The sequence below is a fragment of the Pongo abelii genome, chromosome 3, assembly GCF_028885655.2.
Source record: "Pongo abelii isolate AG06213 chromosome 3, NHGRI_mPonAbe1-v2.0_pri, whole genome shotgun sequence".
NCBI lineage: Eukaryota > Metazoa > Chordata > Mammalia > Primates > Hominidae > Pongo > Pongo abelii.
The window spans coordinates 164,675,925-164,698,136 of NC_071988.2; the positions used below are offsets into that span (position 1 = coordinate 164,675,925).

A 22,212-nucleotide genomic window follows, 5' to 3' on the forward strand; every position below is an offset into this window, starting at 1 on the left:
ACCTCCCCCTTCACTCTCTTCCTCCTGCTCTAGCCACGTAAGAGGTACCTCCTTCCTCTTGGCCTTCTGCCATGATTGTAAGTTTCCTGAGGTTTCCCCAGCCATGCTTCCCGTACAACCTGTGGAACCATGAGACAATTAAACTTCTTTTCTTTATAAATTACCCAGTCTCAAGTAGTTCTTTATAGCAATGCAAGAACAGGCAAATACAGAAAATTGGTAGCAGGAACTGGGCATTGCTATAAAGATAGCTGAAAATGTAGAAGCACCTTTGGAACTGGGTAAGGGACAGAGGTTGGAACAGTTTAGAGGGCTCAGAAGAAGAAACATAAAGGAAAGTTTGGAACCCCCTAGAGACTTGTTAAATTATTGTGACCAAAATGCTGATAGTGATACGGACAATGAAATCCAGGCTAAGGTGCTCTCAGATGGAGATGAGGAACTTATTGGGAAATGGAGCAGAGGCCACTTTTGTTATGCACTAGCAAAGAGGTTGGAGGCATTGTACCCCTGCCCTAGAGAACTTTGAACTTCAGAGTGATGGTTTTGGGTATCTGGTGGAAAAAATTTCTAAGCAGCAAAGCATTCAAGATATGGCTTGGCTGCTTCTAACAACGTATGCTCATATGTGTAGGCAAAGAGATGATCTGAAACTGGAACTTATTTTTAAAAAGGGAAGCAGAGCATAAAAGTTTAGAAAATTTGCAGCCTCACCATGTGGTAGAAAATAAAAACCCATTTTCTGGGGAGGAAATCAAGTAAGCTGCAGAAATTTGCATAGGTAAAGATGAAATGTTAATAGCCCAGACAACGGGGAAAATGCCTCAAAGGCATTTCAGAAAACTTCAAGGGAGCCTCTCCCATCACAGGCCCATAGGGAGGAATGGTTTTGTGGGCTGGGCCCAGGGCCCTGCTGCCCTGTGCAACCTCAGGACACTGCTCTCTGCATCCCAGCCACTCCAGCTCCACCTGTGGCTAAAAGGGCCCCAGGTACATCTCAGGCTGCTGCTCTCCAGAGGGTATAAGCTATAACCCTTGGTGGCTTCCACATGGTGTTAAACCACGTGCACAGAGGGCAAGAGTTGAGGCTTGGGAGCCTCTGCCTAGATTTCAGAGAATGTATAGAAACACCTGAATGTCCAGGCAGAAGTCTGCTGCTGGGGTGGACCCCTCATGGAGAACCTCTACTAGGGCAATATGGAGGGTAAATGTGGGGTTAGACACAGTCTCCACTGTGGCACTGCCTAGCAGAGCTGTGAGAAGAAGGATACTCCAGACCTCAGAATAGTAGATCTACCAACAGCTTGCACCATGTGCCTGGAAAAGCTGCAGCCACTCAAAGCCAGCCTGTGAAAGCAGTGGAGGGGGCTGTACCCTGCAGAACCACAGGGGCAGAGATGATCAATGCCTTGGGAGCTCATCCATTGCATCAGAGTGCCCTGGATGTGAGACATGGAGTCAAATGAGATTATTTTGGAGCTTTAAGATTCAATAACTGCCTTGCTGGGTTTTGGACTTGCATGGGGCCTGTAGTGCCTTTGTTTTGGCTGATTTCTTCTTTTTGAAATGAGTGCATTTATCCAATGTCTATACTCCCATTGTATCTTAGAAGAAACTAACTTGTTTATAATTTCACAGGTTCTTAGGTGGAAAGGACTTCCCTTGTCTCAGATCAGACTTCAGACTGTGGACTTTTGAGTTAATGCTGAAACGAGTTAAGGCTTTGGGGGACTGTTAAGAAGGGATAGTTGCATTTTGAAATGTAAGAAGGACATGAGATTTAGGAGAGGCCAGAGGTGAAATAATATGGTTTAGATTTGTGTCCCTGCCCAAATCTCATGTCAAATTGTAATCACCAGTGTTGGAAGAGGGGTCTGGTGGGATGTGACTGTATCATGGGGGCAGACTTTCCCCTTGCTGTTCTCATAATAGTGAGTTCTCATGAGATCTGGATGTTTACAACGATGTAGCATCTCCCCTTCACTCTTTCTCCTGGGATGTACATCCTTCCTCTTCTCCTCCCACCATGAGTGTAAGTTTCCTGAGGCCTCCCTGGCCATGCTTCCTGTACAGCCTGTGGAACCATGAGCCAATTAAACCTCCTTCTTTATTAATTACCCAGTATTAGGTAGTTCTTTATAGCAATGCAAGAATGGACTAATACCCTTTCTTTTCAACTTATTACCTGCTTTGTCTCAGAGGGGAAATTGTCCTTTGATCTGTAACCCCCTCTATCTACTGCCCACCTCTCATTTCCTTTCAAGTTTATTTTTCATATTGTTCTATAAGCTTTAGTATTGCATTAGCATAGATTTACAGCCCAGGAGGAAATAATCATTTCTATTGGCCTATACAATATTTCGGACTTTCAAAAAATATATTACTTAATGCTATTTGTTTATTTGACAAATCTGTATTAGCCTCTAGTATATGCCAAACACTGCTCAAGAAGGGTACATTCCAGATCTCAATAGGGATGAAAGCTCTCCAGCATAGTTAACTCTGTCTGCTCTAGGCCATGGATGTCCATCTCAGAGGTCAGAGAGGCAGAATAAAATCAAAGTAGGGAAACTTGCCCATATTTTTTGTTGGCAGGACAAATTTATGAGCACAGCCAATGCCTTTAACTGTATACTGAGTCTTAATGATATTAGAATACATTTGGATTAGCTTTCCTATTGATTTCCAGTTTGTGACTATTCACTGAAGGGTAAAAATTGTATATGTAAGAGAGAGATGATGTTTCTGAAAGTTTCATCAAAATGGCCAAGATATGATACTGATAAACATGGTAGAGGATGTGGACGATGGTTCCAAGAGGCAATCTTTTATCCCTGATTGCTACATATGATCATGTTTTTGAAATCATGAGTCAAAACCCTAGAGTGGGTTATAAAATCAATTTAATAAAATATAGCATTTTTTAAAAAAGATAATAAAGAAGAGAATGGAAAATATGAGTGTACTGCACATATAAAAAGTAGTTTTCAGGTAACAAAATATTATTTTCACATATTGAAAGCCACTTGTTTGTGTCTACCAAGCTTCATGAATGAGCAATCTATATCCTCCACCTATACCTCATTACTTCCCAATCTCAATCAGTTGTTTTTGCTTTAGTAACTCCACTAAAACTACCCTTGAAAATGCCACAAATTAACTTCTATTTGTCAAATTTGATGTATCTCCTTCAGATATAATACATTCATAGTTGAATTCTCTGCAGTGGTGTACATTGTTCATGTCTTGTTAAAACTTGCACTGTCTTTGCTTTTGTGACAACACAAATGATTCTCTTCCCATCACTCTGGTATTTCTCTCTAGTTTTTGTTCCTTGGTGTCTCTCCCTGACACTACTCTTCAAATCCTGGCACTTCTGCAGAAGAGAGCATGAGCCTTAGAGAAGCCATATACACTAAAATTGAACTTTATCTCTGCAACATGTCCCTTCCAACAATTCTTCTGGGCCCCATTACTATTGTCTCTTGCCTAGATCTTTCCTTCTGTTGATTGTCAAAAGTGGCTAGAGTGGCCTTAGTGAAAGGAAAGTCAGATCAAAGGTTTTGATTCCTTTTATCAAAACCACTCTTTGGTCCTACGACCTCCTTCCAGTCTTTGCTCAAATAGAATCTTCTCAGAGAGGCCTCCCAGGCCTCCGTATTTAAATATATAACTCCAGCCCCACCACAACATAGTCTGAACCCCTTTCCAGCTTTACTTTTCTCCATAGCCCCTTTATAGAATACTTTATACTTATTTGTTTACTGCCTGTCTTCTTTAACTGGATCGTAAGATTGAGCAGCACAGTAATTTCTGTTTTGTAGACTGCTATATTCCCAGCATCCAGAATCAGTGGCCCATAGAAAAAGACTAATAATATTTATTAAAAGAATGAGTGGCTATCATCAATCATTTATTATTATGCTTATCATGGTAGACCCAAGAGTACACATGGCTATGTGTATTATGCTATTCAGTTATCTCTCACTAATAGTTTTAAAAAGGACTCTTAGCCATTGCTATGGTCTGAATGTGTCCCCACAAAATGAATATGTTGAAACTTATTTGCCAGTGTAATAGCATTAAGAGGTGGGGCCTTGGGAAAGTGATTAAGTCATGAAGACAGAGCCCTTATGGATGAAATTGATGACCTTATATAAGAGGTGTAGGCCAGGCACGGTGGCTCATGACTGTAACCCCAGCACTTTGGGAGGCTGAGGCAGGCAGATCACTTGAAGGCAGGAGTTCGAGACCAGCCTGGGCAAAATGGCAAAACCCTGTCTCTACTAAAAAGTCAAAAATTAGCCCACCATGGTGGCACATGACTGTAGTTCCAGTTACTCGAAAGACCGAGGCATGAGAATGGCTTGAATGCAGGAGGCGGAGGTTTCAGTGAGCTGAGATTGTGCCACCGCACTGCAGCCTGTGTGACAGAGTGAGACTCTGTCTCAAAAATAATAACAATAAATAAATAAAAGAGATCCAAAAGAGATGTTCATCACTTTAGCACCTTCTACCATGTGAGGATGTAGCAAGAGAGTGCTAGCCCTCACCAGACACCAAATATGCCTTGATCTTGGACTTCCCAGCTTCTAGAATTGTTAGAAATAAGTCTCTATTGTTTATAAATTAACCGAGCTAAGGCACTTTGTCATAGCAGTAGGGTGACTAAGATAGCCACTAGGCAAAAATAAGAGGTGTTTATATGAAATTGACTGAAATTAATAGCCAGGTCTTAAAAGATGAGGACATCTGAATCCTACCCTTAACTGTGCTCCTGCTGGCTGACCCTACAAGGTGCAGATACCTACACATGAGCCTGGATGAACAGATAATCCAAATGTCCAAGGTATGCTGCCATTGGGTCCTTCCTTTTAATCTACTCCATCACACACGAGATCATTTCTATTGTCCTAAAACGTGTTAAAGATAGTTTAGTTTCCTTCTTTTATTTTCCTGGCAACAGCCCACCATTGTATATTGAAAGAAAAAAAAAATTGATAAATTATTGTCTCGTGAATTCTAGCCAGTCACAAACGTACTTGTTTTCTTTTTTATTCACTACTATAGCATTTTAAAGAGATATTTGTTACTATATAAATGTCAACTAACCCACTAAGATTTTTCCCCTAATAATAAATAAGTACTTCTCCCCAGCCCTCATTCCTAGGGAGAGGAAAGAAAACAACTTAATTTTCTCTCAACATCCCCACTTTATCCTCATCTAATTTTCACAAAATTACAATCACTCCCTTAGGTTTTACTATTATCTCCATCTTACGGATGAGGAAAATAAGACATTAAGGGGAATAACAAACATGTCCAGGCTCTCCATATATCAGGTGGAAGAGCTGTGTTTTGACTCTGAGGCCAGTGTTTTGCTAGAGCCTAAGGAAAGGAAAGAAATGGGAATTATGGGACAGATCCTAAAAGAAGAATCTTTCTCTCTTAAACAGCATTTCTCATGTATATATCTCAATATTTTGACAATTGTCAAAACCAGTAGGACTTGCTGATCAATTGTGAAGAGGCTAAGAGCAAAAGAGAAATTAAGGATGACTCCAAGGTTTCTGGCTTGGTTAAGAGGGTGGATGATGGTCTTCAAATAATCTATAGAAGGAAGAGATTGAAAGTACAAGTTTATGGGATCAATTTTGAACATTAGTTCGAGATGTCTCTGGGGATACAATTTTGAAGCTCAAAGTGTAGCCTGGGCTAGAGCTAGAAATATGGAAGTCAAAAGCATTTAGGTAGAATACAGAATCATAGAGGAGGCTAGTAAGTTCACCCAGAAAGAGTCTACTGCATTTGGCAAGTGGAAAATCTGAGAAAGTGGTGTTCTATTGGAATGAGAGAGTAAGTGAAAGATTGTTGTGGATCAAAGAGTAAATGGTTGGTGAGAAAGCAGAAACAGTCAGAGAAGTCTACTCTTCTGAGAAATACTTACTCAAAGAGAAAAGGAAGTGATTGAACATTCTCTGAAAGTCACACAGTGGCACTATTAAATTTTCTTGAACTAATAATCTCCCATTTGATGCCTTCCAAAATCAACCTTTCCAGAAACATAGCTCTGAAAGCCTCATGTCCCATAAAAGGCCTTGCCAGATATGGTTGTCCACCCTTGAGTGTCCCTGGAGTCCCCTGAAACAGCGCTCCTTAGGAAATATGTGCTGGCCTCTTCTACATCCTCGGGGTTTTAAGATCCTGCTCATTTAGGAAAGCCAATCTGTCTAAACAAATGCTAATGTGTTAAAGTGTTACCCTTTCCCTGGGTAAACTTTGGGCTGCCCACTTAGGAAACCATGTTTTCTTCTAAAGCAGCATTTTACAATGTGCTTCATTGAAAGCTAGTACCACTAGATGCAATGAGTATTACATGAAAACATATACTAAAATATAGAAGGCTTAATGGTCCACCAACCTGAGAAAATGCTGGGTTAAACAAAGTTAAACAGATTTCTTTACAGCAAGATTTCTCAGAGACTAATATTCTAATGTGCATCATAAAATTACAGGAGGGGGATATAAAATTCAGCATTTTCCAAAATTACCTGATGAGAGGACTTTCTTAAAGGTTTATCACATGGGTCATAAATTTAGGAATATGTCTTCCTATAGGAACAATATTAGCAGAGGGTATTTCAGGCAATTTGAGAGACTAATTAGAGATCAAAATTGGTGCCACTGTCATTGTACCAGGCATCACGCCCTCAACCGTATTCTCTTCTTTTCACTCACTTTCTGCACTTTCCTCACATGTTGACATAAATTCAGGCACAATCACTTTTAATGACAATGGACCCTTGCTTGAAAATTGAAGTGTTTGTTTTCCCTTTTGATCAGCTAAAGTCTATGGATTCCATAATAAAAACTGGGATTGCAGCTTGTGGTGCTTTTTATTTCACAGGCCTGTGGTGACTGACTACAAATGAGATAAAGCTGATGAATAAACTTGTTGATCGTTGATATTATTTCCCTGCTTCTATTTGTTTTTGTTTTTCTGTTTTATAGCTTGCAAGCTCAGTTGTTACAAGAAAAATCAATAAACAAGCTTTTAAGGAAACTTACACCCAGGGAGAATAAAGGCCCTTTTTGCCTTGAAGTTACTCTTTTTCTCTTTTAAGGGAGTAATATCCACTCCACAGCCAGAGTTCACTTTCAAGTCAACAGGAGCCCTATGTGCTCACGAGGACCCTCTGCTGGGAGAACAAGGGCCCCAAATATTTGCAAAAGATATCTGGGTTATCTTCTGGGAATTGAATTCTTCTACAAATCAGACTGGACTGACGAACAGAAACTAATGTTAATAAGAAATGTTATTATATATAACTAATGTTAACAAGAAAATAAACAATTGTCCAAATGTCCAGTGGCTGGGAAATAAATTAGATAAGTCTACCAAAGGTAGTCTTTTCATGTGAATATAAATGAAACATAACCCTATTAACTGAAGTAGAGATTTTCATCTCTGTCCTCTCCCAGAGCTCAAACCTGAGTAAGACAGACCAAATCCTTCTGAGCTCTCTGCTCTAGGTAAAAAGATTTTCATCATTGAATCCTAGTATTTAAAGGATTTAGCCTTGGGCTACAAGTGTGATTTGCAAATTGGAGCAGTATCATCTAATAGAACAGTGAGTTGCTTAAAATGCTCTATAATGTTGCAATGTCCAGTATGTTAGCCAGTAGTTGCATATAAATATTGAGCACTTGAAATGTGGCTGGTGTAAAGAAATTCCCAATTTTATTTAATTTGAATTTAATTCAAATTCGAATAATCACATGTGCCTAGTGGCTATTCGCTAGCATAGAGCTAGAAAGTAGGAGTAGAATTTGTCAAGCTGGAATACCAGCTTTTTAATAGGGGGCATAGAGTAACATGGTGATTTCCAACCCCGTTTTCATCCAAGAAGAGCATATCACAAAGCCGGTGAAATACAATACTGAATACAAAATGTCTATAACCACCTGATAAGGCAAAGTGTGTAGAAATAAAGGCATAGGTGAAAGTGGAATGGCAGTACCGGGTAGAGCAGGGTCTGACAAGTGTAGCAGAAGACAGACGTGGGAAGGAGCTCTGGGAGAAGTTAGTGTTCAGTTAGCTATGACTGCCTAACAAATTATCCCAACATTTAGTGGCTTCAAATATTGACATTTGTTTTGTTAATGAACCTGCATTTTAGGCTGGGACCGTGGGGAGATAGCTTTTCTCTGTTTCGCTCATTATCACTTGGGCTGTGGCAAGGCTAGGAGCTGAGACCATTTGAAGATTTGTTTATTTACATGGTTGGCAAATGATGCTGGCTGTTGGCAGAGACCTTAGCTGGACTGTCAGCCGGAACACCTTACAAATGGTTACTCCATTAGGCCTGGACTTTCTCACAACATGATAGCCAGATTCTAAGGACAGTGTCCCAAAAAAGAGAGAGGCAAGCAGCTTCTATGTCAACTTTATGACCTACATTTGGAGATCACATAGCATTACTTCTCCAGTGCTTATCAGAGCAGACAAAAACCCACTCAGGTTCAAGGGAGGGGAAAATAGTCCTCACCTCTTGATGGGGATGCCAACGAGGTTCCAGAAGAACATGTGAGACTGGAGACATTGCTGTGGCCATTTTTGCAAACTAATCCATTGTCATTAATTAAAATTGTTTAGGGCTCAAATAAAAGAAACCTTAGTCAAACCTGTTTAATAACATACACATACATATTCTATAAAAATTAGCAAGCTATAGGCTTCAAGTATGGCTAGATTCAATGACCCAAATGATACTATCGCATCTTCCTAATACTTGCTCATTCATTCTGTATCGTGGCTCTTTCTTATCTCTCAATTTTTTTCTTTTAATTTTTTAACTGTCTCATTATCTTCCCCAAATGGCAGAACAAAAAAGTACTGGCTGCCGTAAGTCAACATCCTGACAATTTTGATCCTAAAAGAAGAATCTTTCTCTCTTAAATAGCATTTCTCATGTTATGGCTATGAATAATTCTGCTCAGGGCACATGCCCAATCCTTGTAGAATCACTGGGTCCTGAAAAGTAAAGTTTCCTAATAGGCCAGGTAGAGGTCCCAAGTCTACTTTAGCAGCAAGTATTTAAATCTCATTGTGTTTAAGTTTTTTCATATGTAGGATGGATTTCTGGCATATTCATTGTGAAACTACCTCAATTCTCCTGCTTCTTCTATCCAACCAATTGTAATGGTCAGTAGCATGCAGTAATTTGTGTCAGTTCTGAACCTTGGGCTTCAAGAGCTCTTTCACATTTCTGCCTTCTCTTTCTTAGAACCCTGCTACCAACATGACGATAAGGTATTAAGTGATAGGTTAACATAAGTAAAACCTCTAATTTGGTTTCTCACACATAAGAGCAGGATAAATGGTTACTATGATCAATCTTATTATTTCTATTTTCTAGTTTTGTCTTCATAATAACCCTAGGTATGACCATGGCAAGTATTATTGTCCTTTTTATTGATGAGGAAATTAATATACCAAGTGGTTAAAATGTATAGATTACCAAATGTAAAAGTACTGGTAGGGTGGGCAGGTAGACCTTGAAATACATGTTAACGAGATTAGTGGCTGCATGAAGGACAGTAAATTTTGAGACTAAATTTTATGAGGATGAATTTTGAAACTGACTTGATGGAATTCATAGTGGCTAATATACATTAACTACTTACTATGTATCAGTAACTATTCTAAGTTTCTATTAATATCCTCACTTAAGTAACTAAATTATGTAAGAATCTTTCTTTCCCAGTTTTGCAGAAGAAGGCAATATGAGACACAGAGCTTAAATAGCTTGCTTCAGCCAGGCAGCAATAAGCTAAGAAGTTACCAGTCTGGGATTCAAACCCAAACTATCTGGCTACCAAAATGTCCATCAATGGTAGACTGGATTAAGAAAATGTGGCACATACACACCATGGAATACTATGCAGCCATAAAAAAGGATGAGTGCATGTCCTTTGCAGGGACGTGGATGAAGCTGGAAACCATCATTCTCAGCAAACTATCACAAGGACAGAAAACCAAACACCACATGTTCTCACTCATAGGTGGGAAATGAGCAATGAGAACACTTGGACACAGGAAGGGGAACATCACACGCCAGGGCCTGTCGTGGGGTGGGGAATTGGGGGAGGGATAGCATTAGGTGAAATACCTAATGTAAATAACCAGTTAATGGGTGCAGCAAACCAACATGGCACATGTATACACATGTAACAAACCTGCACATTGTGCACATGTACCTTAGAACTTAACGTAAATAATAAAAAAAAAAAGAAAGCAAAAAAAAAAAAAAAAAAAGAATTGCCCCTTGTACACCTTGCTGTCTCTGAAATGAAGAACAAGATGTTAGGAAAGGGGAGAAAAAAGTTAAATTCTAGGTAGAAAGAATGGTAAATGCAAAGCCATCAAGGCAGAAATAAGTAAGTCATACACATATGAGATCAACCAGGCTGTATAGCTACAATGCAACATCTGGGTGAGGAATCGACTGGAAATGAGGTTGAGAAAATTTAGAATGCAGCAGCGGAAAAGCAGTCTTTGAATGTCAGACTGAGGTGTTTGAATTTATGAAATAGCCCAAAGGAAAACCCCTTCTCTCTGTTTTAACTTAATCCACATAAATGTACAAGCAAATGAACATGTTGAGAAGAAATGCACTGATACATATAGAAATGGAAGTTAGCTTTTTAAGTGGAGTTAAAACAGTTTGTTTAAAATTGGCAGCCTCTCTATTCAAAATACCTCATGAGCAGTTGTCATTTAACAATAAATTATGAAGAAAGTGGCAGACTGAAGACAGATGCCCCAGTCAGATCTTATTCCTTGTCCCTTCTAGAGAGTTAAGTATGGGAAGCATAGGCTGGACTATTCTAGATCAAGCAAACTTGTGCTTCCGCATCAGGCTCAATGATAAGAGTGTCTTACTGAACATTAAGCTAGCGCTGTGCCTTCTGTTCATGAATAGCACTTTCTCATGGCACAGGTAGTCAGGGCCATGAGCAAGTGCTATTCATGAATGAAAGGTACAGCATTAGCTTGATGTTCATATGCCAAGTAACTATAGCATGATTTCAAATGTCTGCCTCATCACCTGTAAACATAATTAAAGAATAACAATAAAAGTCTTGGGGAAAATCCTGTTAAGTCCTTTTTACTGGTAGTTCTAAAATAGAAATGCAAAACTCAGTAAGATTTAAGAAACTCAGTGTTAATCTTATGAAGTTAAACCAATAATCCTCAAATGTAACAACTTCAGTATGAAAGTACATATTCCCTGAGCCTATGAACTAGCTCAGTTAGCCCCATTTCACTATACCAACTAAAAAAATCTTAAACATGATAAAGATAAAGAAACATTAATATTTTCCTTGGTACAATGTGCTTCAGGAAAGCAAATGTTTTTATAATTATCTTTACATCTTGAATGGATTTAAAGCAGATTTTTTTCCAAGGGAGAGAAATGGGAACAACTCTTCCTTTCTCTTTATCACTTACAAATCTGCTTTACACTTGGTTGACTCACACCCCATCACCTATGACTGATTTCTAAATCATGCCTGAGATCCAACAAATTAGACTGAATCTTCCTGCTAATGTAAACCTAACCTTATAAAAAATTAATGGCATTATTTAAAATAACATTATTAGTATCTATTGAACATTGGCCAATACTACAATTTTCTTATTTTTTATTTTTTGAGACAGGGTGTTACTTTGCCACCCAGGCTGGAGTGTAGTGGTATGATCACAGCTCACTGCTGCCTCGACCTCTCGGGGGTTAGGCGATCCTCCCACCTCAGCCTCCTGAGTAGCTAGGACTACAGGTGCCCATCACATGCCCAGCTAATTTTTGTATTTTTAGTAAAAATGGGGTTTCACGATGTTGCCCAGGCTGGTCTCGAACCCCTGGCCTCAAGTGATCTGCACGCCTCGGCCTCCCAAAGTGCTGAGATTACAGGCATGACCCATTGAACCCAGCCTATAATTTTCTTATTAATTTCTGAAAAAAATGAGATAATTTTACTCATTCTTAAGGACTAAAAAATTATATGTACTATAATTCATGGAAAATATCATTTTTTCTTATTTCTAGATTATGTTGTCAACTCATGAGCAAACATTCATAATACTCTATGGCATCTATCCAGAAGTTGAGTACCTTGTAACAACTGAACAGAGATCCATGAAAGTTTAGAAATTATTAAGGAAAAAAATTAAAGATAAAATTTACTAAGTAAAAAGGGCACAGAAGTGGATGCCAAAAAATTAATACTACACAATCTTCTGATGGGCTATAGCACCAAATGCTTTTACAAAAACAGAATGAAACAAAACCAAAGCACAAATACTCATCCAATGATGGCATAAATGAATCATAAAGCATCAAAGCAGAAGTTTAGAACTCTGGCATCAGGTACAATTCCTGACAAATTACTCAAGTTCACCCACAATTCTTCATTGCCATCTCAATGATACAGAGAATACTGGAAGTAAAAATAACTTGTTACATGTAAACAGAAACTGGTTTAGAAAATAATTCAAAAATATTTTATGCCTGCACTCATACTCTTTGTACGGCAAAAAAATAGTTCTTAAACTTTCAAATTAAGTACCTACTATTCTCAGGTAAGATGTTCTAATGAAGTACCATTTTTTACCGTTAGCAAATTAAGGTCACAGAAACCCTAGGAGGTTGCTGCTGACATCTAGTGGCATACTTTTTAAAACATCAAATTCATTAAAAATATAGAGAGCTATCCCTCATTATCCGGTGGGGTATGGTTCCAGGATTCCTCTTTCCCAATGTACCAGAATATGTGGATGTTCAAGTCCCTTATATAAAACGGCATAGTCTTTGCACGTAATCTACGCACAACCTCCCAGACACTTTATATCATCTCTAGATTATAATACCTACTACAGTGTAAATGCTATGTAAATAGTTGTTATACTGCATTGTCTTTTAATTTGTATTATTTTTTATTGTCTTTTTTTTCCCAAATATTTTTGATTCCCAGTTGGTTGAATCTGTGGATGTGGAACCCATTAATATGAACGGCCAACTGTATATGTGTATATATATACATATATATATAAAATCTCTCTCTCTCTCTCTCTATATATATATATATATAATATATATATACAGTTTTCTTATTTTTTATTTTTTGAGACAGGGTCTTACTTTGTCACCCAGGCTGGAGTGCATCTCGCGTGTGTGTGTGTGTGTGTGTGTGTGTGTGTGTGTGTGTGTGTGATTTTCAGCATCATATATATAGAGAGAGAGAGAGAGAGAGAAGAACAAACACACATTTATGTTCAAGCGTGTACTTGCAAAATCTAGTGGACATGTTACCAATTATTTGTAGCCCAGATCACTTTGTCTTCAATGATGTGATTCTCCTTCCAAAGTAATCTTAGTGCTGCAAAACCAGAAATAAAAATGAACAGATCTGCTAAAGCCTTAAAGGAACCAATTTCCTCAAAGACTTTAGTCCTTTACTGGGAATTGCCAATTCTCTGAGAGCCCCAGTTCCCAAAGGCTTCTCCCCAACCCCAAGAGGCCTAATTTCTTTTCAGCTTTCCAAATAACCATGACCCTACTCCATTTCCATACCTGGCATTTAAGTACTTTTAGGATCTTAGCCTAGAGAGACTCCACTATAGAGCAGAGTGTATGCTCTTGCACAAAAATGCCTTTGTTGGGTAGAGCAGGATAGATTTTTCTGCAATGATGTATGGAGTGGCACAAAGCCAGTGAGTGATAGAATTAGGCTGTCTCCCTTTGGTGAAGAGAATGTGTTCCTGCAGTGATGTTATAAATTAGTTGATTTGAATTTAGATTTTATTCTTATTAAAAAGATATCATAAGGCCGGGCGCTGTGGCTCACGCCTGTAATCCCAGCACTTTGGGAGGCCGAGGTGGGTGGATCATGAGGTCAGGAGATTGACACTATCCTGGCTAACACAGTGAAACCCCGTCTCTAATAAAAATACAAAAATTAGCCGGGCGTGGTAGCGCGTGCCTGTAGTCCCAGCTACTCGGGAGGCTGAGGCAGGAGAATCGCTTGAACCTGGGAGGCAGAGGTTGCAGTGAGCTGAGATCGCGCCATTGCACTCCGGCCTGGGTGACAGAGAGAGACTCCATCTTAAAAAAAAAGATGTCATAAAATCAGAGTAGGTTCTCCAGGTAGTCCTAATTAATACAAAACATAGCAAAATTATAACTTTCTTATTACAAAGAGATCTTTTAAATATACCTTCAATGGAAATCCTAGAGATTCAAGGAGCTCATTCACTCAAAATTTGTCTGCTTTACTCATAAGGAAAAGTAAACGTGGCTGGCAGAAAGATCTTTTTTACAATTATATTGAAGAAAAAAATCCATGTGTGTGTGTGCACCTTTATATATGATATCAAATTATATATATACACACACATATACATATGTATACACACAAGAATATACCAAAATATGCAAATCAGTGACAGTATAGCAGATACCACAACTAAATGTGAGTGAATGTAGCGTAGGCTGGCTAAGGGAGAAAGATAGTTGTAATATAATGAAGGTTTCAGAAAGCATCTTAAAGAGAAGTTTTAAGGTTACATAGTTTTTGGAATAAAGAAAGAAGCAGACCGGACATTCAAAGCCGAGTTTAAACCTAAGCAAAGACAAGAATGTTTGGAGTATGTGGGTTAAGAGAGACATAAATAAGGTAAGAAACATAGCTGAGGAATTGACGGAAGAACTTGAACAGTAGCAGGAGCTGATTCTAGACAATGCTATGGTTTATAGTTCTGAGAGTTTCAAACAGATAAAATATTGCACAGAAACTAATACCCAGAAGAGTTAAGAAGACCAAGAACTTTTTGCAAATGAAAAAAATCATAAAAGCCAAATTCTTAAAAACTACCATAACAGCTTCTTTTCATGTAAATTTTTCTTTAATAATTACTTTTTAATCATTTCTCCATAAAAATGTTCAATGATTTATTCTCTGATTTGCAGTTTAAATACTCATTGGGAGCATACTGTGCCTGATGTTATAACTATGTTTTTGTAAAGCATTGTATGGTATATATGAGACATAGCACCTAATTTCGGCATTGTGAGATTTACATGTACTTTTCATCACTAGCCTTAAACTATTTCTAACTCTCATTTAAATGCATGGTCATTAACTTATCAATCAACCTGCAAGTTATGATGCTGTACTTTCATTTGTTATTATAGTAGATATGCGATAAATAATAGAAAATATAATCTGTAATAAACTCTTAAAATATCACAAGATTTGTATCCTTTTAAATCTCAACATGTATCACATCTCTATCATTTCCTACATCAGATAATAAACCAAAATAAAACCAATCTGTAAACAATATATTTACAACTTATTTCTTACTGTCCTTGAACATAAGTAACCCTATACAGTAGCCTTATAACCCAGTTTCTTTTCAATTTTCAAAATTGTGTTTACAGAAAGCTTAAATATAGTAAACCTACAGTACATAAAAGAATTGCTGAATTCTTAATATGCTATTTCAATTTCCTCCAGAAAAATTCAATATATGTGAGAATAAAATTTAATATTCCTGCATAATAAAAATATAATTACAGCCATGAAATTTTCTTAATTGAAATTTGATCTATTTCCAGGACATGTAAACCTATGTAAAAATTCAACAGAATCACAGTCTCTATTTTTACATGTAATCCTACCACGGTATACCTACCGGGTATATTGAAAGATATTTTAATCTGACTAATTGAAGTTGCCTTTGTCTTTGGATGACAAAATTAAGAAAATTGTAACTATAACTTATAACCAATAACTTCACATTAAAACACTACATGAAAAGTTGTTTAAATGCCCTTTTTAAAAGAGTCAAATGTAGAACTCACAGGTATCTGCACACATAAAAGTGTCTGTTAATCCAACAGATTGCATGCTGAGCCCATTGCCAGAATTAATCCTACACAAAACGAATGTGTTAGTCATCATGTATACTAAGAAAAGCTGAATGGTTCCATTTGTTTAAAAATAACATCTTCACTAGTATGTCTTAAACTTCCACTATTTAAACATTGAAATTTAAAGGCACATATTCCATCTGAGATAATAGGCAGAATGTTAGTACGTTAGCGTGTATTATCTTATTAATACGAATTTTATGAGATTACAAACACCCCCAGTTGAACAAATCTATAGGACCAGCCCAGAAAGATACTGACATAAACGTCATTTCTCCTGGCCATAGTTCTCCCATCCCTAGCTATTCCTCCATATCTCACTTCCAACCTCCACAACAACATACATATCTTGGATCATAATCACCTTGGGAGTTGTGTCATGCCAATTTTTGGCAATACACAGAATGATTCCTTTATTTTCATAATGGAAAAAAAATTTTGTTACTCCGGGTATACTGATGCTGAAAATTCTATCCCGTGAATGGGAATTACTTTCCCTCACCCTAAGTCTTCCTTTGTTACATTCACTTCAAAATAAGCTTATATATTGCTTAAATAAATAAAATAAAAGCCTAAAAATGAGTATATTAGTATATACATATCTCTGAGAAAAGAAAAATTCACACAAATGCAACCTGGAGAGTCTGTGCTCTCTGCCTGCTTTATTTATATTCTAAAGCACATGGATCCCTGACCTTCCTCATTGGCTTCATCTCATTCAGGATATTTCTCTTTCTCTCTTTACTGTGCCATCTTCCATTGAGTCGCCTTCAACAAGCACTTTTCTAACATTTATCTCCCTATGCCTACATCACACAGCTCAGCTTCAACCTCTCCCACATATTGTCTAGGAATTTGATCTCTTTATAATGTCCCTATTTAGAGAGTCAAAGCTAATAGTTCTATGTAAAAGACAATCCTCAATTAACTTCATTAACCATTTAAGAATATTTTAATTTGAATTAACATTTCAGTATAGATAAAACTTGGATAGGGTGACTACCCTTAGGAAAAGAAGCTATTTTCTCAAGGGGTTTACACCTGTTTTGAAGAATTACCTAGAAGCCAGAAATATGTGGAAATATATCACATTTGTAATTCAAATTTAACAATTTATTTTTGCTCAACTGCAAATCAAAGTTCAGAAACAAGTTTTCTGCTGATGTCCATTACATTTAAATGCTACCTTTATTTCAGCACTCATTTATTTTTAGAAATTCAGCAATTTGTCAAAAATAAAACCCAGTGAATTCTAGTTAATATAAAAATATATAATACATTTCATTAATATATATGTTCATGAACGTACAGTGTCATCACATCTTCATAGCTATATAAGTAGACAGGACTCAATGGATGTCTCAGTTTCCTTCAAAATTCTAAACTGTCTGAAACTTTTCTGCAAAAATCTCTTTTGAGATAGTAGCTTTATTCATAAAACATACACACATTGTTTATCTGCAGCCGTACTCACACTTTGTGTACATGCGTATGTCATTAGAATATTTGCATGAGTTTTCATATTCTTAGAACAACATATGTAAATAATTCACATAGTGATTTGAAAATTTAGCAACTAAATATGCAATCTGTTAAGCATAATCAGGCATGCTATTCAACAACTGCATGATATAATTCAATCTTTCCAAAGAAAATATGTATTTTGTATGAGGGTGTCTTCATAAAGCTTGATGACATTTTCTAGAAATTCATACTGAAATTTTTTTGTATATTCAAAAAAATACATAAAGTCATCTGACTAATGCCAAATAAAGGCACAAAGAATCTTATCATTGTACCCTAACAAGGGTCTAATGCTGTTATTACCTATCATTTGTAAATATGATAAACTAATTGGAGTTATTTCCAAAGAGACTGCAATCTAATACTCAAGATCCTGTTTATATGTTAACATAAACTTCAAAATGGTATCAGAAAATTAACCACTACCCACAATGTTTTGAAAAGCTATTATATATCTAAAAATGTACTGTTCACTTTATCAATCTGATGATCATCGTAAGGCCTTCCCTTGGCTTTTCAGATAATAATTTACTTTTTTGATGGGTAATTCAATATCTAAAACCAATAATCAAGGAAAGCCAACTAGTTTCATGTAGAGTTATACAGACTGAAAAAATATCAATTCAAAATAAGCATTACCTTTGTCTAATTTTTCATAAAAGACAGAAGATCTCTTGCCAGGTAACACCATTTCTTTGTGTTCTATGGGAAAAGAGAAAGAAGATTAATAAAAACAACCTTTCTTTTTTCCTCTTTAAATGCTTCTTAAAGAAGATTCATTAGTAATAAAGGTCAGAGAAGAAAATCATTTAACAAAATATTCAGCTCCATTCAGCAGCTGCCTCAGGAAACACTTGCTTTAAATGCCAAATCACTTCCCCAAATGTCCTTTCTCCCTTACAGCTGAGAACGTGGGTGACTGCAGCAGATACTCAGCCCTGTTTTCTTTGCTTCTCTTTCTTCTCTCACATGTGAACAAGACTGGCACTCGAGCGAGAAAAGGCATTAGCTTCGATCATTTCAAAAGATGAGATGTAAGCCATGTCAGGACAAAACATTTACTTGGAATACAATGGACTGAAATGGAATTTAAAATTATCTAAACTGACTTTCCTTCCACTGTTAGTGAGCATGGGTTTTAAAATATTCATGAAAGTTTGGGTCTTTCCACAAAGTAATAAAATGAGGTATTGTGGGATAACTGTAAATAATTGCAGATTACCTTCCTTATGAGATGTAATTTCAGAGCTTTTCTGTGCTGCAACGAGGAGGAAAGTACATTATCGAAGTCAAAAGTTACGAAAATATATCTTATTCCCTCCCTTAACGTATAACAATCTTGAGGAGTATCCCATACAATATTTTATTGCATCATTATCTAAATGTTCAGATTGGAGGATACAAAATTCAAGCCTGAGCAATAGCTTTCCAGAAAGGACTGTCACATAGATAGGTAAGAATTTTAAATTCACCCCTTAAGAAAGTTATTTGGCTGAATAGAAGATGCTAACAGTTTAAAACAACATTGATTAATTGACTAAAGCAGTCATAAGAATAGTGATACAACTGCAATCACTACATCTCAGCAATTGTGTATTTTGGACAAATAAATTAAATTCTGTAAGTCTTCATTTTTCATCTGTAATATGGGAATGGTATTTTTTCCTATCCCCCACGGAGGTGATAAAGAACATAGCCCAGTACCAAGCTAAGCATGAGAAAGCATTAGCTAATATAATATCATTATTATTATTCCTATTATTATCACTGTCCTTTAAAGAACAACAACAAAAAAGGCTTACTATTCCATTGAGAATCACTGCCCTAGTGAACCACACAATATAATGATTAAGTCATATCACACTGGACATCACCTATTTTGCCTATTGATTAATTAGACTGTGATGATGAAGGAAGAAAGAGTCCTTCTGGGTCTTTCAGGCAGGTGGGTGAAAAAGATTGAATAGCAGTATTTCAAGAAGATTAGTAAGCTGTCAACTGCTCGACTGCAGTGGTTCCCCTTGATTTTGCTGAGAACTTTAGCTTGAAGAAGGCCTTCAAGAAATTGTGATATACTTCAAGACTCATTTAAAGCAACTGGCCCTTATCTACTCTTATGAACACTCCATCCAATTCAGAAAACACCTGGTGAGCCCCTACTGCAAGCCAACGTCTGTGACAGACTGAAGAAACCACAGCAAGCAAAAAGAGACTCAAGAAAAGCACAGTTTAGTGGAGGAAACACATCTGTGGACAAATATGTCAAGTAATTGGTGAAAATATCATCATTAGACAGTACATAGAATTTTGAAGGAGCAGAAAGTATTAAAAGAATATTCTGGAGTCAGAAAAGGATTTAAAACATAATCTTAAAAGATAAGTCAGGGCCGGGTGCAGTGGCTGACCCCTGGAATCCCAGCACTTTGGAAGGCCAAGGTGGGAGGATTGCTTGAGCCCAGGAGTTCAAGACCAGCCTGGGCAACATGGCAAGACCCTGTCTCTACAAAAACAAAAATTAGCCAGGCATGGTGGCATATACCTGTAGTCCTAGCTATACGAAAGGCTGAGATGGGAGGATCACTTAAGACCAGGGGGCAGAGGCTACAGTGAGCGGAGATTGCAGCACTGCACTCCAGCCTGGGCAACAGAATGAGTTCCTGTCCCCCACCTGCCAAAAAATCAGTCAGAATAGCTGAACTGGTGCACATGGCTGACAGTCAGCACTGTTTGGTCTAAGAAAATTTCACAAAAGAGAACTCTAAAGTACTAAGCCTAACAGACAGGTAAGCAGGTATGTCTTTCCAGGAAGATGGGGTAATGCATACAAAAACTGGAAGCATAAAATAAAGGAAGTCCACATTAATGTAAGGTCCACTTACCGTGCCCATTGGGAGTCTTCTCAATTTCTTGTTAAAATGCTCAGAGGATGTCAAAGAAGAGAAACATTAGTAACAGCACTGGGAGTGAAATGGACAAAATATAAAGTGGCATTTCTAATAGCTGAGCCCTGATTGGGCTTGACTAAGAAACACTGGTTCAGACTCAGAACCTCACACTGTATATTTTGAAAGAGTACAGCATATATGTCTTCTAAATAAAGAAATTAGGAAGAAACTTTGATTCATACCAACAACAATCCCTAACTCCAGGTGCAGGCATCAAGTAGACAAAAATCTGCATAACATCTGATGTGGGTTAAATTATGTACTCCCAAAAGATACGTTGAAGTCCTACCCTGAATATGATCTTATTTGGAAAGAATCTTTATGCAATTAAGATGTAAATTAAGATGAGGTTACGCTAGAATAAGGTGGCCCCTTAATCTAGTATGACTGGCAACCTTATAAGAAGAGATGAGACAGAGGGATGGACATACATGGAGAAGAGAATGCCATGTGAACACAAAGACACACACAAACAGAGTGCCATATGACAAGACAGGCAGAGATTGGAGTGATAAATCTACAAGCAAAGGAATGCCGAGGACTGCCAGCAACATCAGAAACTAAAAGAAAGGCATCAAACAGATTCTCCTCTAGAGCCTCCGGAGAGAGCAGGGCCCTGCCGACACGTTGATTTTAGATTTCTAGTCTCCAGAAATGTGACACTAAATTTCTCTTGTTCTAAGCTACTCCATTAGTGGTAATGTGTTATGGCAGCCAAAGAAACTAACAACATGTGTCTTTGGCCAACCAGAATCAGGCTTCTATCTAGACTCTGATCACTTAGAACTTATTTTTTTAAAAAAATCTTATGGTTACTTTAATTGGTAGTCCTCAAACTTTTTGGCACCAGGACAATTTTTTCTAAAGATGGGGGAGGTGGAATGGTTTCCAAATGAAATCATTCTACCTCAGATCATCAGGTATTAGATTCTCATAAGGAGCACGTAACCTAGATCCCTTGCATGTGCAGCTCACAAGAGGGTTCATGCTCCTATGAGAATCTAATGCCGCAGCTGATGTGACAAGAGGGGGAGCTCAGGCAGTAATGCTTGCTGGTCCACCCCTCACCTCCCACTGTGTGGCCCGGTTCCTCACAGGCCACAGACAGTTACCTGTCCACAGTTTGGGGGTTGGGGACCCCTGCTAGCTCATCAAACACATTCTCAATTTAGAAATCAGAACACCCAGCTGCACATGACAAACTGACTTACAGTTTTAACAGTTTCCTGTAGCTAGAATCTGCTGCAAATGGGAGCCAATAGCCAATGGAAAGGAATTTGTTGGTCCCTATTTTTCCCCCATGTCCTTCTTTTCCAGCTAGTGAACCTTGGATCCTGATGCCTCTGGAATATAGCAGTGGAGTGAAAAAGGAAAGGTGAGGAAACAAGAGGTAAATGAAGCAGGAAAGTGCTTACTTTCTGCTCACTAAGCAAGAAGGCTCCCTCTTTGGGGCAGGCGCAAAGTTGGTTCTCTCCCCGTTTGAGCTTTCCATGGTTCTTCAGTAATCCTCACCTCCAATCACTGGAGACCTTTCACCTGTACTATGCTTGATGCAGGTCATACTGTCTCACTTTGTTACTTACTCCATCCACAGTCACTAGTCAGCTGAGACCAGTTCAGTTGCTGGGAAGCCTTAAGGAAATACCTAGGACAACTTCATGACAGCTCTTTCATATTCGTGGCCCACCTCTCTTCCAGAGGAATCTAACAACCCCTGAAAAACAGATGAATCCCCATTCAGAATC

The 22,212-nt window shown here is 37.8% G+C and overlaps 1 protein-coding gene across 2 annotated transcripts in view; it reads right to left on the reverse strand.

The window, feature by feature from the left end:
* The window catches only part of INPP4B (inositol polyphosphate-4-phosphatase type II B), an 829,855-nt gene that overhangs the window by 681,145 nt on the left and 126,498 nt on the right, over nucleotides 1–22,212 (reverse strand). For both annotated transcript variants that reach the window (XM_024245636.3, NM_001133836.1), the window contains 1 exon segment: nucleotides 18,162–18,224. The gene's annotated coding sequence lies outside the window, so the exon portion shown is untranslated.